Genomic DNA, 15,556 nt, shown 5'->3' with positions numbered 1-15,556 from the left:
CTGAGGGAGAAGTTCGTTAGAGTCTTAAGAGAGCTTGTGATTCAAAGGACATCAAGCAGAACTGGAGGGTGCAGTGAAGGATAAAACAAAGACAAGGCAGAGCCAGATCTCTGGTTTTAACAGAATGAGGTATCAGAACGCACTGGGCTACTCTGTACCCATTCCTTCCCCGCTCCCGGTTCAGTTTTACCCACTCCTGCCCCACTGCGTTTAGACCAGCTCTGTCTCTCCCTGCCTTTATTCTCCTGGGCCTGGTGTCCTCTGCCTCTCTGCCCCCCTCCCCAACACACACACACACACACACACACACACACACACACACACACACACTGAGAATGTATCTTTCAGCACTAGGCAGGGATGACTTGTTGAAACCCCACTCTGTGGCCTCAGGCCCTCCTTCCCTATAAATTAGGAGGACAGGGCCTCTTTGGAGAAACCCCTCACCTTCAATTCCCCATGAGGGGTCCTGACAAACACCTTCCCAATTCAAACCATTAACCTGATCTGTTCGCAATCATAATGACATCATTTAAAATAGCAGCCGCCACCATCTGCTGAGTCCTTGTGCTGGAAATGCTGAGCGTTTTACATACACACCCACGGTTTTAGCATACAGGACGCCACGAGGCAGGAACTCAGACTGTCCCCGTCTCCTAGCAGTGGAAACGGCCTCTGCGAGGTGTCCACTGGCCCGCACTCTGCAGCTTGGTGAGTGGTAGAGACTGGACCCTGGATGGCCGGCCTTCGAGCAAGCCTGGTCTTCACTTTCTCATTCCTACTGCCTTCTTAACTCTGTGGGCTGAAGGCTGGCACAGCTCCTCTCATATCTAAATTGTATACAACGCATGGAGAGGACATCCACCTCCGTGATACGTGCCGGTGCACACATGTGCCATGTCCTCGGCACACAGCGCCTCGGGGGAGGGGGGCTCCACGGGGGACCGTGGCACGGGCCCTGGTGAGCATCCAAAGCCAGGGCGCCAGGGGTGGGGGCGCCTGCCGTTCAGCTGATGGCAGCCCAAAGTCCCAGAGCACCACCGAGATGGAAATGGGTCATGGTGACCCACATCCGGTTCCTTTCGTCAAGGCCCCTGATGCCGCCAGTGGGCCCTGAGAGAGGCGAACGGCCAAGAAAGGAAATCAGCACAGCTGCTCCTGATGGGACTTGATATTGAACTGAATTAAATGTCCACGTATTTTTGTTTGTTTATTTTTGAGAGAGAGCGAGACCACGAGCATGCAGCACGTAAGTGAGGGAGGGGTAGAAAGCAAGATGGGGAGAGAGAATCCCAAGCAGGTTCTGTGCTGCCAGCAGAGAGCCGGATGCCGGGCTCGAACCCACGAACCATGAGATCACGACCTGAGCTGAAATTGCGCGCTTAACTGATTGAGCCACCCAGGTGCCCCTCAAATGCTTTTTTTATTTAAAAATTTTTATTTTTCAGAGACAGAGACAGTGTGAGTGGGGGAGGGGCAGAGACAGGGAGAAAGAGAATCCGAGCTGTCAGCACAGAGCCTGACGCGGGGCTTGAACCTACGAACCGCAAGATCATGACTTGAGCTGAAAGTCAGACACTTAACCAACAGGGCCACCCGGGCACCCGCCCATCCAACCAACACTTTATTTATAGACTTCCTCCCACTACTCAGCCTTGTTGTCTGAAATCACCTGTTGCAGAGAAATTGCTACCAGTAGTAGGGACTGTTTCATGGGCATTCTCTCATCTAACTGCTGAGCCTATGACAGCAGGGACAGTAGACGCCTGAAGCACTCTCCACGTCTTCTTATTTGTAAATCCCACACACCTGTGTGACTATGGCCTATACGTGTGGAGAACGAACATGGCATTGGGCAGTCACTAGCCGGCCCCTTCCAGCCTGGGCATTCCTCAGAAGAGAGAAGCAGGGTTTGCCACTTTTTAAAAAAAATTTATTTTTGAGAAACAGAGAGAGACAGCATGAGCAGGGGAGGGTAAGAGAGAGAGGGATGTATAGAATCTAAAGAAGGCCTCAGGCTCTGAGCTAGCTGTCAGCACAGAGCCCGACGCAGGGCTCGAACCCACAAACCGTGAGATCATGACCTGAGCTGAAGCCGGACGCTTAACCGACTGAGCCCCCCAGGCGCCCCAGAGTTTGCCACTTCTGTCTAGCCCAGGGGAGGCCCGGGGTAGAGGCTGAGACACAGCACCTAAGGTATGTGGGAGCCAAACACCTTCCTTCCAGGCCAGCGGCAAGCCTCCCAGAAGGTAGGTGGTCCACCCACAGGTGGCACAGAGAGACCCCAGTGTGAGGGGCATGGGAGGCATGGAGAGGGGCCACGGGAGAACAAAGGCCTGGGGTTGGATGTAGTGGCTGCAGTGGTCAGGGACTTGGGGACAGAGGAAACCGGCCAGGACTGAGGGCTCACCAGGGGCGTCCCGCTATGCGAGTCCCAAACAGCCGAATAACGCCCACGGCATCTCGGTGGTCTTTATTCCAGGGACTGGCCTGGACCTCCCCCTCTCCAGCCTGCACCGCTACCCCAAGCTGGCCAGACCAGAATTCGGAGGACACCCCCTGGGTAAAGGTGGTGCATGGGAGCCAGAGGGTGCTGACTAACTGGGCCGCCAGGGTCATCTAAAAGAGACCCCTGAAAATATAAATGAGCGCGTTGGGTGACTATTGGATCGCACTCTAATTCCACTCCCTACCCACCCGTCTAGGGGGGCCTAAAAATGGTATATTAGGATGGTGTGAATTTCCATCACATATTCAAAATGGGGGGAGCCCCACACTATTTCTCTCCCAAAGCCCCTACACTGTCCTTTCCTAACACCTCAGTACTGAACTGTACTCAATTTCTGAGTCGAGGCTTTCCAGAGAAAGATCGCCCTCACTGAGCACAGAATACGCAAGAGAGTAGACTTCAGACAACTTAAACAAAACAGCAGGAACCTCACCATTCAAAACAAACTGCCCTAGGGAAGGAATCCCAGCCACACTTACCCCGTGATGTGCTTTGTTTTGTTTTATTTTATTTTATTTACTTACCCAGCCATATGTTTTATTTTATTTCATTTGCTTGCCCAGTGATGTGTTTTATTTATTTATTATTTTTTTAAATCAGGATACCATATTTCACATCGCCCAAGTTTTTGCCCTTTCTTAAACAACAGAGAGATCCGGAAACATTGGGTTTCTTCCTCATGACAACAATCAGTTGGAGTGGAGTCGTGGCTTCCACAGTTGGATCGACCCCTAGCCCTAACCAATAGGCTACAGTCCCCGCCCGTCCCTATTAATGGCTGTATTCGTTTTCTATCACCACCACAGCACACGGACACACAGGTAGCAGCTAAGCGCCCGCACCCACTGTTATCTCTCGGAGCTCTGGATTGGAAGTCAGGCAGGCTCAGTTCGGTCTCTGCTTACGGCTCCCACAAAGCCACTCTGGGAAGAACGTGTTTCCAACTTCACAGGGCTGTTGGCTGATTTCATGCTTCGGAGCTCTGGGCGTGGGCTCCTCTGTTGGCTTCCCTGCTGGCCAGGCAGCTTCTAGAAGGGTCTGCACTCCTTACTTGCTGTGGGACATCCAGGCTAGTAACAGTTCACGAAGTGAATTCTTCTCAGGCTGGACTCACTCGACTTCCTCTTTTGCCAGGGGCTAGAGAGTACTCCCTGTTCCTATTATCACACTAGGCCCGCCCCTTTGGCCATATAACTAATGGCAGGAGGGACACCGGGGAGCAAAGGTCGTCTTGAAGGCTGTCAGCACACTCCACTCGCTTGTGAGCGAGCTCTAGAGAAAAAGTCCCGCCAGGAGGAAGATTCTCAGGTGAGTCACCTAGACATGTGTGGACGGACAGCCCTTTCAGATCATCCTTTGTTTCTATGTTCTTTCAGTCGTTTCCACTCCATCAAAAAGAGAGCCTCCGTGAAGTACTCTAGGCTTTAAAAACCTATTATTAGTCTCCTTGTTACCACGGAGATTGTGTCCCCAATTCAGGGCTCCCTGTAGGCAGCCGTAATAGGAACAGTGCTGGGCCGGTGGCGGTCTGGGTCTCTGGGGGCCGAAATTACACGCGGAAGGGAAGAGGAGCTGAAATTGTCACGTATGGATCCACCAGGAGCCCGGCTGCCCAGAGGCTCAGTGAAGCATCACGCCAGCATCCTTACTTAGCCCCCTTTGAAGGAAATAGATCATCGAGGCTCAGGGAGATTAGGATCACCCCGGATCACAGCTATGTGGCAGTTCTGGGCTCCCAAAGCCCTAGGTTTTCCACTTTTCACCTAAGGATCCACTGCACATGGAAGGGAAGAAGCAGGATGAGAGGCCCCGGGCTTTGGAGCGACCACATGGGTTAATAAAGAAGTGCCAGGAGCGCCTGGGTGACTCAGTCTGATAAGCGGCTGAATTCAGTTCAGATCATGATCTTGCGGTTTGTGGGTTCGAGCCCCACGTAGGGCTCTGTGCTGACAGCTCAGAGCCTGGAGCCTGCTTTGGATTCTGTGTCTCCCTCTCTCTCTGACCCTCCCCTGCTCATGCTCTGTTTTGCTCTGTCTCTCAAGAATAAATAAATGTTAAAAAATAAAAAAGGCGCCACTGCCCCACGGGTGCCCCGAATGAACCCTGGTTCTGAGTCCAGAAGTGATTCGGGAAGGCAGTGGAGGTGGTGCAGGGGGCAGAACGAGGGCTTGAAGGGGAAAGAGCTGGAAGCAAGAGGGCCCGAGGCTCCATGTGGAACCAGGGAACCTGCTGTCTCTGCAGGTGTCCGGTTGGCCCACATCTGTGGTGGTGAGCGGGCCACAGCAGCCGAGAAGACTGCGAGGAAGGAAGGAGAGCAGCTGGGGGGACAGGTCACAGTGGAGGCGGGGTCCTCAAATCAAGGAAGTCCCGCAAGAGCTGCAGAGTTCTGCTTGCGGGCACCCACTGACCTGGCCAAAGGAACTGGGCAGCAATGCACCTGCTACACGCTTCACTTCTAAGAGGCAACATGCCTGTTGCAGAAGCACAGGGGGGCCACACCGCCACAACCCCACAGGGGTGCAGGTCCTTGCAGCCCGGGAGAGGAAAGCAGTCCAGTGCTCCGTGCTTCCTCACGAGGACACATGGATCTCCCCCCTCAGCCAGGGCAGGGGCCGGACAACAGCAAGAAACCCAGATCTGGGTCTCCTGGCTGGTAGGTCAGGATAATCATGAACAATCCACTTCCCCCAAGCACTCACATGATGTTTGCATTTTACACCAAGTCTCTGCCAAGGGGTAGGGAGTGTGGGAAGGCAGTGGCGGTTAGAAACAGAGAGGTGACCTGTGGTTAGGAGAGTGTGTTTGCGGGTGGGGTGGGTCATAGGGATTTATAGTTCTCAGGGGCTGCCTAACCTCTGAATCTCCCTGTGCTATCTGGGAAATCCCTCACCATGTGAGCCTTGGTGGGCAATAGAACTTCGCCCCACTATGGAAGCCAAGCCAGGGACATGCCTTCCCATCAGTCTTTGCGGAAGAATCAAGGACACACAGCTGGGTACAACCAGTGACCCAGCCTGGGTCTGGTGCCTAAAAAAGGGGGAGGATGGAGAAGCCACACTGGCCATGGAGGATAGCAATCTCCAGTCTCCAATGGCTGTGGCGGCAGTGTCCTAGTGATGACAACAGTAGTTCAGTGCCACCAGCATCCAAAGCAACAGGGGACGTCCGTGTTGGCTGGGTTCCCTGGTGTGACTCACTGGGATCCCAGCTGCCAACCTTTTCTTCGTTTCTCTTGTTTTCCAAGCCTACTTCCCCAACCTAATATTTCCGTGAGGCACTCATCTCCTTTCTAGAAATTCTATTCTGCTAATATCCGCCAGGTAGTTTCTGATGTTGGCCGTTGAAATACTTCTCCAGTCCAAGAGGTGTACAAGCTTTCTGAATCCCTTTCTGAAAAGATTGATTTGAGCCCAGAGGAACCGCTGAGATGCCTATGGGGCGCCTGGTGGCTCAGTCGGTTGAGCGTATGACTTCAGCTCAGGTCATGATCTCGCAGTTTGTGGGTTCAGGCCCCGCGTCGGGCTCTGTGCTGACAGCTCAGAGCCTGGAACCTGCTTTCGATTCTGTGTTGCTCTCTCTTTCTCTCTGCCCCTACCTCACTCTCGCTGTTTCTCAAAAAAGGACTAAGCGTTTCAAAAAAATTTTAAAAAGGAATGAAATAATTACATTCTTTTAATTTATGTGTCAGTTTTTTCAAGTATCCTGCATATTAGAACATAAATGCTTACTATTTTGATTTACTAAATGAAGTTGCTAGATCTTTCTTTGGTCCCTAGGAGCACCATGAAAAAGTACTGAGACTCTAAAAACGCTCAGTGCAGAATGGAGAATGTTTGGGAACTTCTGTTCTGTTCTAGAACTCCCTTCTCTCATCTATAGTTGTAAGTTTTTTAAAAGCAGGAATCACCTGTACTGATCAACACCTTGATTTCCCCTCAGCAAAGTGCTGTACTTTTTTTTTAGCACCTGTTCCCAATTGGCAATACAAGACTGAACTTGGCCATGAGAAGCCATTAATGACCCACAGATGTCCAGCCAGGTATGAGTGATTTGGGGCAATTACACTTCAGCTCACAGGTCCCACCAGCTGGGGGGTCAGAGACACATAAAGCACACGGTGTGCCCTCCAGAAGAAATACAATTTTCTGAGCTCTCTGATGCAAAGTAAAATCATCAACTGCCTCTTAAAAGGAGATTTCTTTTCCCATGAGGTGGGGATTCTGTTTTATTTAAGCTGACTCTATCATCATGTCATTTGGTCTATACCATTCCCTCCCGTCTCAAAAGGCAGACCCACACCTCCAGGAAGAAGGGGTCCTCAGCACACAGGGGAGGGTCAGAGCCGGGAGGCAGCAGCCGAGTACAAGTCCAGCCCCCACCTCTCTTCCACAGGCCCCCTTCCCGCTCCCAACCTGGTCTCATGGCTGGAACTCTCCAGAGCAGAACTGCTTGCCTGCTTCTCTATCTGCTGACCAGAAGATAAACTGGTTGCTTAGCAACGGCCGCATCCTGCTGCGGAAGCAGAGGACTTGGGTGTCCAGGGTGTGGCTGACATTCTAATCTCTGGCATGTGCCTGTCTTCTGTGTAGGTATCTTGAGATAGGGCAGGCGAGGGGGGCGGTACCCCCACCCCGCACCTGCTCCCACAGGGCTCTGGTCCTGATAAGCGGCAGATGATATCAGCATCCTAGAAGAGTGACCACACGCTGTGAAGGGGTTCACAGAACTGTCTTTAACCCTCTCCCCGTTCCAGCCAGAGTTCACCAGGCAGAACGGCTCTCGGCAATCCACCTGCCAGTGAGCTCTTCTCCCCCAACACCCCTCGTTCTGCTGTGCTGCCTGGTGGGTTTCAAGTGGCAGCACGGGTGAAGACTTTATGTGGACCTCTGTCCCCATGGCCCAAGTCTGCCACCATCCATGTTCTCGTCTGCAAATGCAGGAGACAGAGCCACAGCAGACCTCCCAAAGTGCTTCTGCTTTTTTTTTTAAATGTTCATTTATTTTAAGAGAGAGAGCGTGTGTGCGCGCATGCGTGTGCGTGCATGAGTGGGGGAGGGGCAGAGAGAGGCAAGAGAATCCCAAGCAGATTCAGGGCAGGCAGCGCAGAGCCCAATGTGGGGCTCGATCCCACAAACCACGAGATCACAACCTGAGCTGAAATCAAGGGTCAGACGCTTAATGAGCCACCCAGGCATCCCCCAAAGTGCTTCTAAGGAATCCTGGATCTCCTGGGTGTTTGATGCTAGGCCATATACCAGAAAAGGATTCCAAAATCAAGACGTTTGGGAAGTGCTTATTAAAAATGTTAAAATGTTTCGATTCTGGGTTCCACCCTCCTTTCCAATCTAGATCTTATTCCTCACTGTCTAGGAAAGATCAGACCACCCTTCAATGACCGCTTAGCCTCAGATGCTTCTCTGTGCTCGTTTCAATGGGTTTATTTATTTTGAGAGAGACCGAGACAGCATGAGCAAGGGATGGACAGATAGGGAGGAGGAGAGAGAGAAGCCCAAGCTGGCTCCGTGCTGCCAGTGCAGGGCCCAATGTGGGGCTTGATCCCATGAACCATGAGATCACAACCTGAGCCGAAACCAAGAGTCAGACGTTCAGCCAACGGAGCCACCCAGGTACCTCGATGGGTTTTTTAGAGCAGTTTTAAGCACCCAGTCCCAAAGGCACACATAAACTGAAGTTGTAAGCACCCTTACAAAATACCATCTCTAATACAGCGCTTTTACTGTACCAGTAACATTTACATGAATCTCCAAGGAATCAACAGTGTGGAACGCTTCCCAGGCTACCTGACATTCCCTTTTATAACAAAGCATGTTGGAGAGGCGAGGCACATGGGCTAGATGTCCTACAGGGTCTCTCCAAGTTTAATGTCCCGTGACATAAATTCTCCATATACATCCCTGCTCGCGAAACAGCCAATCTGTATTTTTGGGGGGGTGTAGGAGCAGAGAGGAGATGAGGCACTAGAGCTAAGTCAGAACGACCCATGGTCCCACCAGCTGGCCCTCCTGTAGCCGCAAGAGAGGACAGTGCCATACCTGTTCCAGAAGGTACAATTCAGGGAAGGCGGGGAAGTGAAAGCAAAAACAAAAAAAAAGGTGGCGATGGTGGGAAGCACATGACACCCACCCTCTCCCGTGTACACACACCTTGAGGCTGAATGAGTAGAAAAGAAAGAAGTACATATATGGAAAACTGCTCAGCACCAAATCTGAACAATTGGACATGTCAACTCACTGCAAAATTCGAGAAGAGGTGCTTTGGCCAGATGCCGATATGCAATCAACTCTCTAAAGGCCCACAATCAATGTGTGTCTTTAAACATATCTGAGAACCCCTTCCAATCCATCTTTATTAATCTTTTCCAAACACTGATAGAGTGCGTGTACCCACGCACGCACACACACTCACACACACACTCCTGTTTAGAAACTTAATCCATCACTGCCCATCGGATGGCATTTGAGACTTTGCCTGCCTTGTTCATGGTTTATCTCTTCAGTTTCTCAACATTCCTGCTGCTAAGTCCTCAAGTTCAAGCAGGTTCAGCCGAACCATGCACTTTCCTACCTCAAACCTTTTCTCTTGCTCTGCAGCCCCTATTCTGGCAACCCCCATCCATGCTCTACCTGAAGTCCTATTTACTCTGGGGTATCTTCCCTGGGGATCCCAAGCCTCAGGTCTCTCTCCTTCTCTAATATTTGCAACCTGAGTCAGTCATACTGAGTCTTTTTATTTAAGCATCTGAAATGTGGTCATATTTTCAGGTACAGTATTAGACCTCCAACCCACCTGTAAACTCCGTAACTGTGAGCAATCTCTTCCAAACCTTCTGTTTTTTCCCCCCAAAATGTTCATTTATTTTTGAAATTTTTAAATGTTGTTTATTTATTTTTGAGAGACAGAGACAGCACAAGCAGGGGAGGGTCAAAGAGAGAGGGAGACACAGAATCCGAAGCAGGCTCCAGGCTCTGAGCTGTCTGCACAGAACCCGACATGGGGCTTGAACCCATGAACCATGAGATCATGACCTGAGCTGAAGCTGGAAGCTAGAGGCTTAACTGACTGAGCCACCCAGGCGCCCCTCATTTATTTTTGAAAGAGAGAGAGGGGGTAGAGGATCCCAAGCAGGTTCTGTGCTGACAGCATCAAGCCTGATGAGGGGCTCAAACTCATGAGCCATGAGATCATGACTTGAGCTGAAGTCGGATGCTTAACTGACTGAACCACTCAGGCGTGCCTAGAATAGTCAGGTACCCTGTCATATCTATTTCTTGGTGTCCTCCAATGGTCTAGCACAATGACCACCTTCTGTAAATGTTTGTTGCTTGAAATTAACCCAACAAGGGAAGGAGAAAAGAAATCCAGAGGAGGGAAGGTTGAAAGGATATAAAGGGTTACTTTACAAAGGGTGGTGAGCATTAGATGGGTTTTTTTGTTTCTTTGAAGGCAGAGGTGAGAAAAGGACATAAATTTCAGGAGGCTTGGCTGGGATTTTTTGATGCTGCCTACGGAGTCGGGCTGTGGTAGAGAATCCTGACAAAGGACATAGGTAGGGAAGTCAGACCAAGTACTGAGTCTGACCCCCAAATCTCTACCACTTATTGGGACAAGTAACTTCACATCTAAGCTGTGTCTTCATCTATAAAATGGAGATAACAGAATATTGACTAGGTTAATAGGCTCTGGAACATAGTAAGTGCTCAATAAATACCAGCAATTGTCATGATGCTATTGCACGAATGGACACAGTGTAGTTTTTCTTTTCAATGGTTGCTAATTGGTTACTTTTGGTAGACAGCTGGTGAACAGGCCTGCCCGTGGCACATGGGGGGACTACTTGAGGTTCTGAAATCCCTCAGACCCAAGGACGACTCCGGTAGGGCAAAGCCACTCTGCTGACCATGTATGTAGCCTCTTCATTAAGAATCACTTCTGGGGCGCCTGGGTGGCTCAGTCGGTTGAGCGTCCGGCTTTGGCTCAGGTCATGATCTCATGGTTCATGGGTTCGGGCCCCGCATCGGGTTCTGTGCTGACAGCTTAGAGCGTGGAGCCTGCGTCACATTCTATGTCTTCCTCTCTCTGTCTCTCAAAAAAAAAAAAAAAAAAGAATCACTTCTTCTGGGGGGCCTGGGTGGCTCAGTTGGTTAAGTGACCTGAGTTCAAGCCCTGTGTTGGGCTCTGTGCTGACAGCTCGGAGCCTGGAGCCTGCTTTGGATTCTGTGTCATTCTCTCTCTCTCTCTGTCCCTCCCCTGCTCTGTTTCTCTCTCTCTCTCAAAACTAAATAAACATTAAAAAAAAAAAAGAATCGCTTCTTCTGATCAGTGTGCTTTGCTTCTGGGATCCTCTCTGATAACTGACCCTTGTGATTTCATACTGTGGGGAGGAGGTGAGCATGTGACATGGGTAAGTAAACAGAAGCAAAGAAGTCAAGAAACTTTCCTGGGGAGAAAAGTGGGGAGATGTGACACAGGCTTTCTGTGGTGGCTCTCCCAGCTCACCATCCCTGAGGAGAGGCACCTGTGGGTCAGTCCAGTGAGACCCCATCCAGCACGGCCCCATCGGGCTTCCCTATCCCCAGTGGCGCAATGAGGTCCCATAAAAACACAGTCTCCATCTTCTTCATTTACCTGAAATCTGGCGACTCCAAAATTTACTGATTTTTTAAAAAATGTTTTTTTTCCTTTTTGGAGAGAGAGAGTACGCATGTACAGGGGTGGAGCAGAGAGAGGGAGATGGAGAGGAGAGAGAGAGAGAGAGAGGGAGGGAGGGAGAGAATCCCAAGCAGGCTCCACACTGTCTGTGTAGAGCCCAACACGGGACTTGAACCCACAAACCATGAGATCATGACCTGAGCCGAAATCGAGTTTGAAGCCTAACGGACTGAGCCACTCAGGCGCCTCTGAAGTATTCCCTTTTAATAATGCCAAGCAATGTTTGAGTTTCAAAAAAAGCCTTTTTTAAAAAAATTTATTTTGAGACAGAGAGAGAGAGCATGAGCAGGGGAGGGGAGGCAGAGAGAGGGAGCGAATCACAAGCAGACTCCACGCTGCCAGAGAGCAATGTGGGGCTTGATCTCACAAACCAGGAGATCACGACCTGAGCTGAAAATAAGAGTCGGATGCCCAACTGACTGCCACCCAGGGGCCCCTCAGAAAATTCTTTTTAAAGTTGCTCAAGGCAACTTTGTTTTTGGTGGGAGAGTCATTACTTACTAAATCTGGACTCTACAAATGGTACATTATTTTCTTTCCCCAGTTTCCTAAAGAAATAATTTACAGGGAGTTTGCTAGCTAGCTAGCAAACAAACATGTATCCTGTTTTTCGAAGACCTGTCATTAAAATATTACCTTTCTCATGACTTTAAATTTTGTATTTCACATAAAAAAATGAGGAAGCTAGGGGCGCCTGGGTACTCAGATGATTAGCGTCCAACTTTGGCTCCTCACGATCTCACAGTTCAGGAGTTGGAGCCTTGCCTCAGACTCCTCTCTGCCTCTCTCCCACTTGTGTGCTCTATCTCAAAATAAATAAAGCTTAAAAGAATTCTTTTTAAAAATGAGAGGGGCACCTGTGTGTCTCGGTCGGTTAAGCATCCGACTTCAGCTCAGGTCATGATCTCATTCATGGTTCATGGGTTCGATCCCCGCATTGGGTTCTGTGCTGACAGCCTAGAGCCTGGAGCCTGCTTGGGATTCTGTGTCTCTGTTTCTTTCTGCTCCTTCCCTGATTATGCTCTGTCTCTCTCAAAAATAAATACACATTAATTTTTTTAATAAAAAAATTAAGAAATCTCTGCCTACAAAATATAGGAGGTAAAAAGGAAAAGGTGTATAACGAGAACAGAAGTATATTTGCTTGTATTTGCATCAGGTGCCTCTGAAACAGAAGACTCATAACCAGTAACCCTGGCTTTCATTGCACAGGAAATGGGTGGCTCCGGGCAGGGCAAGGAAGGGGCACTTTTCAGTGTATCTGCTTCCGTACTCTGAATTTTAAGCCAGATGACGATATTCCCCATTCAAAAATAAATAAATGAAATTACAGCTTTTATTAAAAAAGCAAAAACACTTACGATGTCCTTTGTGTGGAGGCAGGAGGCTCGGGACAGATTAAACAAGGAATGGGCATCTCTAACTCAGCATGACACCCACGGCCTTTGGCACGGCGCTCTGCCAAAAGGCACTGGTGACACGATAATGAGCCTATAAATCACCCGATAAAACTATCGGTCACCTTGACTCGGAGAGAGGAATCTGGTTTTTCCTTTCATATAACACAATAGATTCATGAATTATCCAGAAATTGCAGTGTTACAGGCTGGATGGCTTACGAGCTGGACGGACGCCAGACCCACCCCCCGGGGGCTGTGCAAACCCAGACAAGAGTCAGCCACTCAGGGCTGCAACTTCCTCACCAGGCGAATGTGGACCGTAACATCCCGGGAGCGAGTGAAGAGAACTTAGGTCAAGTGGCCCGCTGCTGGGCCTCACTCATAAATGAGAGATAAAGGAGCCCAGAAATCACGACAGGGGGAGGCTGGATGGATTCCCCTGTCTTTGGTCTTCCCCCAAAGAAACCTCCCTGGCATAAAAACTGCTACCCCCAACCCCCCTGAGTTAGTTCCTGGCCAAGAACAAGGAAATCCGGGGGAAGTCCCATGTCAATTCCAAGTCCAGTTTGGGGTTCACTCATTCTGGGGAGATCCGATCTCCAGAGGACACAAACCAGCCATCGAGCCTGGGGTGAGTAGGGGCGGACAGAAGGGAGTGCAAGAATGTAATCCTGGTATTTCCCTGCCTACCGCCTTTTCTAACCTTGCAGAAGGCTCTAGAATTTGGGAGCCTGGGGAGCAGCATTGAGATGTGCAGTTAGTACATTTGCACATGTAGTACATACGAGTGTCTGTGAGGAACAGAATCCGTCCCACATCCATGGGGCTCACCAGAAATTCTCCAAATGATTAGAAACATGACTTATTGAGCACCTACTGTTGGCCAGGCACAGTGCGAGGCACTTTATCCTCATTTTCTCTGCAAAGTTAAACGACCGTGTCCTTGTTACAGAGGAGGAAAAGCAAGACTAGGACATCTAACCTGTGAGGGGTCCCAGCGCCTGCCACTGGGTGAGGATTCGAACACCGGTCTGGGCACCCACCTGCTTTCAAATGCGCCTCTCAAAGGGAGAGCTGGACCAGCGACATGGTCACCTACAGGACAAGGGGCCTTTCCCAGGAGCTAGTGCCGAAGACTCCAGGCCCCCTGGTGTGGGAGGCTGAATGTCACCATCCTATGCCCCAGAACCCGTGATGGTTCTCTTACACGACAGCAAGACGGACTTTGCAGATGTGATTAAGGATCTTGAAATGGGGAGATTACCCTGGGTTATCCAGGCAGCTCAGTGTCCTCCCGGGGTCCTTGTAAGGAGGCAGGAGATTAGAATGAGTGGGAGGGGAAGTGTCACAGGAGCAGGAGACATTGGAGTGATGTGCGAAAGCAGTCACCGAGGAAGATGAGCAAGGCAGCTTTAGAAGCTGGAAAGGTAAGTGGATTCTCCCCGAAGCTTCCAGAAGGAACCTAGCCCTGTCAGCACCTTGAATTCAGACTTCTCACCTCCAGAACTGTCCAGAGAATAAGCCTGTGTTGCTTTCAGCCATGAAATCTGTGATAATTTGTTTCAGCGGCCACAAGAAACTCTCATGCCGGAAGGTGCTTCCTGTCAGAGGGAGAGAGATTTACTGCCAGGGGGACGCACGGGCTCTTGGGTGGCGGTGGTCACAATTCACGGTGACTCACAGAGGACCCACGCCTTATGAGCCACTGAGAGGCTCAGCTGGAAACAGGTGTGCACGGAAGGGCACTCCTGATGGTCACTTGTGCAGCTCACAGCAGTGACTGGGAACTTTGGGTCCCACAGAGGCCAGACTACAAAGGGAAAGGGACCTTCGGCCTTCAGACCCCTCCCTCTGTACCTGAGGACAGCCACCTGCTGTGAGAATTTGTCCAGGCCTTCACGCATAGCTTCTCTTCCACTGTCACTCCCAGACCTACAGAAATCTCCAGAGCAGGTGCTGCCGTATCCCAAAAGGATGGGAGCCAGTGCTGTATCATGAGACCCAGAGGTGGACTGTGAGGGAGACCTGGGGACCCTGTGACCTGCTGGCAGGGCAAATGTTCGCTTCCAGCTGCTTCTGTGTTAGAAGCCAAAGCAAAGGCCACCTGGGTGGCTCAGTCAGTTAAGCATCTGACTTCAGCTCAGGTCATGATCTCACTATCTCACGGTTTGTGAGTTCAAGCCCTTCATCAGGCTGTCTGCTGTCAGCCCAGAGCCTGCTTCGGATCAGATCCTCCATCTCCCTCTCTCTCTGCCCCTCCCCTGCTCACACTCTCTCTCAAAAATAAATAAACATTTGAAAGAAGCAGTAGCAGCAGCAGCAGCAGCAGCCAGGGCACCTGGCTGGCTCAGTTGGTTAAGCATCTGACTTTGCCTCAGGTCACGATCTCACAGCTTATGAGTTCAAGCCCTGTGTCAGCCTCTGTGCTGACAGCTCAGAGCCTGACACCTGCTTTGAATTCTGTGTCTCCCTCTCTCTCTCTCTCTCTCTCTCTCTCTGCCCTTTCCCTATTTGTGCTCTGTGTCTCTCTCACAAAAATAAATAAAGATTGGGGCACCTGGATGGCTCAGTCGGTTGAGTGTCCGACTTTAGCTCAGGTCGTGATCTCATGGTTCTTGGATTCAAGCCCCGTATAGGGCTCTGTACTGACAGCTCAGACCCTGGAGCCTGCTTCCAATTCTGTGTCTCCCTCTCTTTCTGCTCCTCCCTCACTTATGCTCTGTCTCACTCTCACTCTCAAAAATAAACATGTAAAAAATTTTTAAATACATAAATAAAGATTAAAAGAAAAAAAATTCAACATAAAACAGAAGAGCTGTGGAAAACAGGGAATATATGTGGCCAAATACTAACTCAATCACAGAAGTTAGGAGAAGACGGCAGTGTCAGGAATGACATCTTGCCTGTGTGGCATCTC

At 50.2% G+C, this 15,556-nt stretch overlaps 1 protein-coding gene across 3 annotated transcripts in view; it reads right to left on the bottom strand.

Annotated features, from left to right (window-relative positions):
• GFOD1 (glucose-fructose oxidoreductase domain containing 1) overlaps positions 1-15,556 on the bottom strand; it is a 109,914-nt gene that overhangs the window by 16,639 nt on the left and 77,719 nt on the right. Inside the window, exon 1 of one of the 3 annotated variants that reach the window (XM_029944529.1) lies at positions 14,138-14,210. The exons of the other annotated variants lie outside the window; for them this stretch is intronic. The gene's annotated coding sequence lies outside the window, so the exon portion shown is untranslated. Of the gene's footprint in view, positions 1-14,137; positions 14,211-15,556 lie in introns of those variants that run through there. 3 annotated transcript variants of the gene reach the window in all.

This window comes from Suricata suricatta, chromosome 7, assembly GCF_006229205.1.
Source record: "Suricata suricatta isolate VVHF042 chromosome 7, meerkat_22Aug2017_6uvM2_HiC, whole genome shotgun sequence".
In the NCBI taxonomy this organism is placed as follows: domain Eukaryota; kingdom Metazoa; phylum Chordata; class Mammalia; order Carnivora; family Herpestidae; genus Suricata; species Suricata suricatta.
The sequence above is the reverse complement of the archived record's forward strand: the minus strand, read 5'-3'. Positions and strand labels throughout refer to the sequence as shown.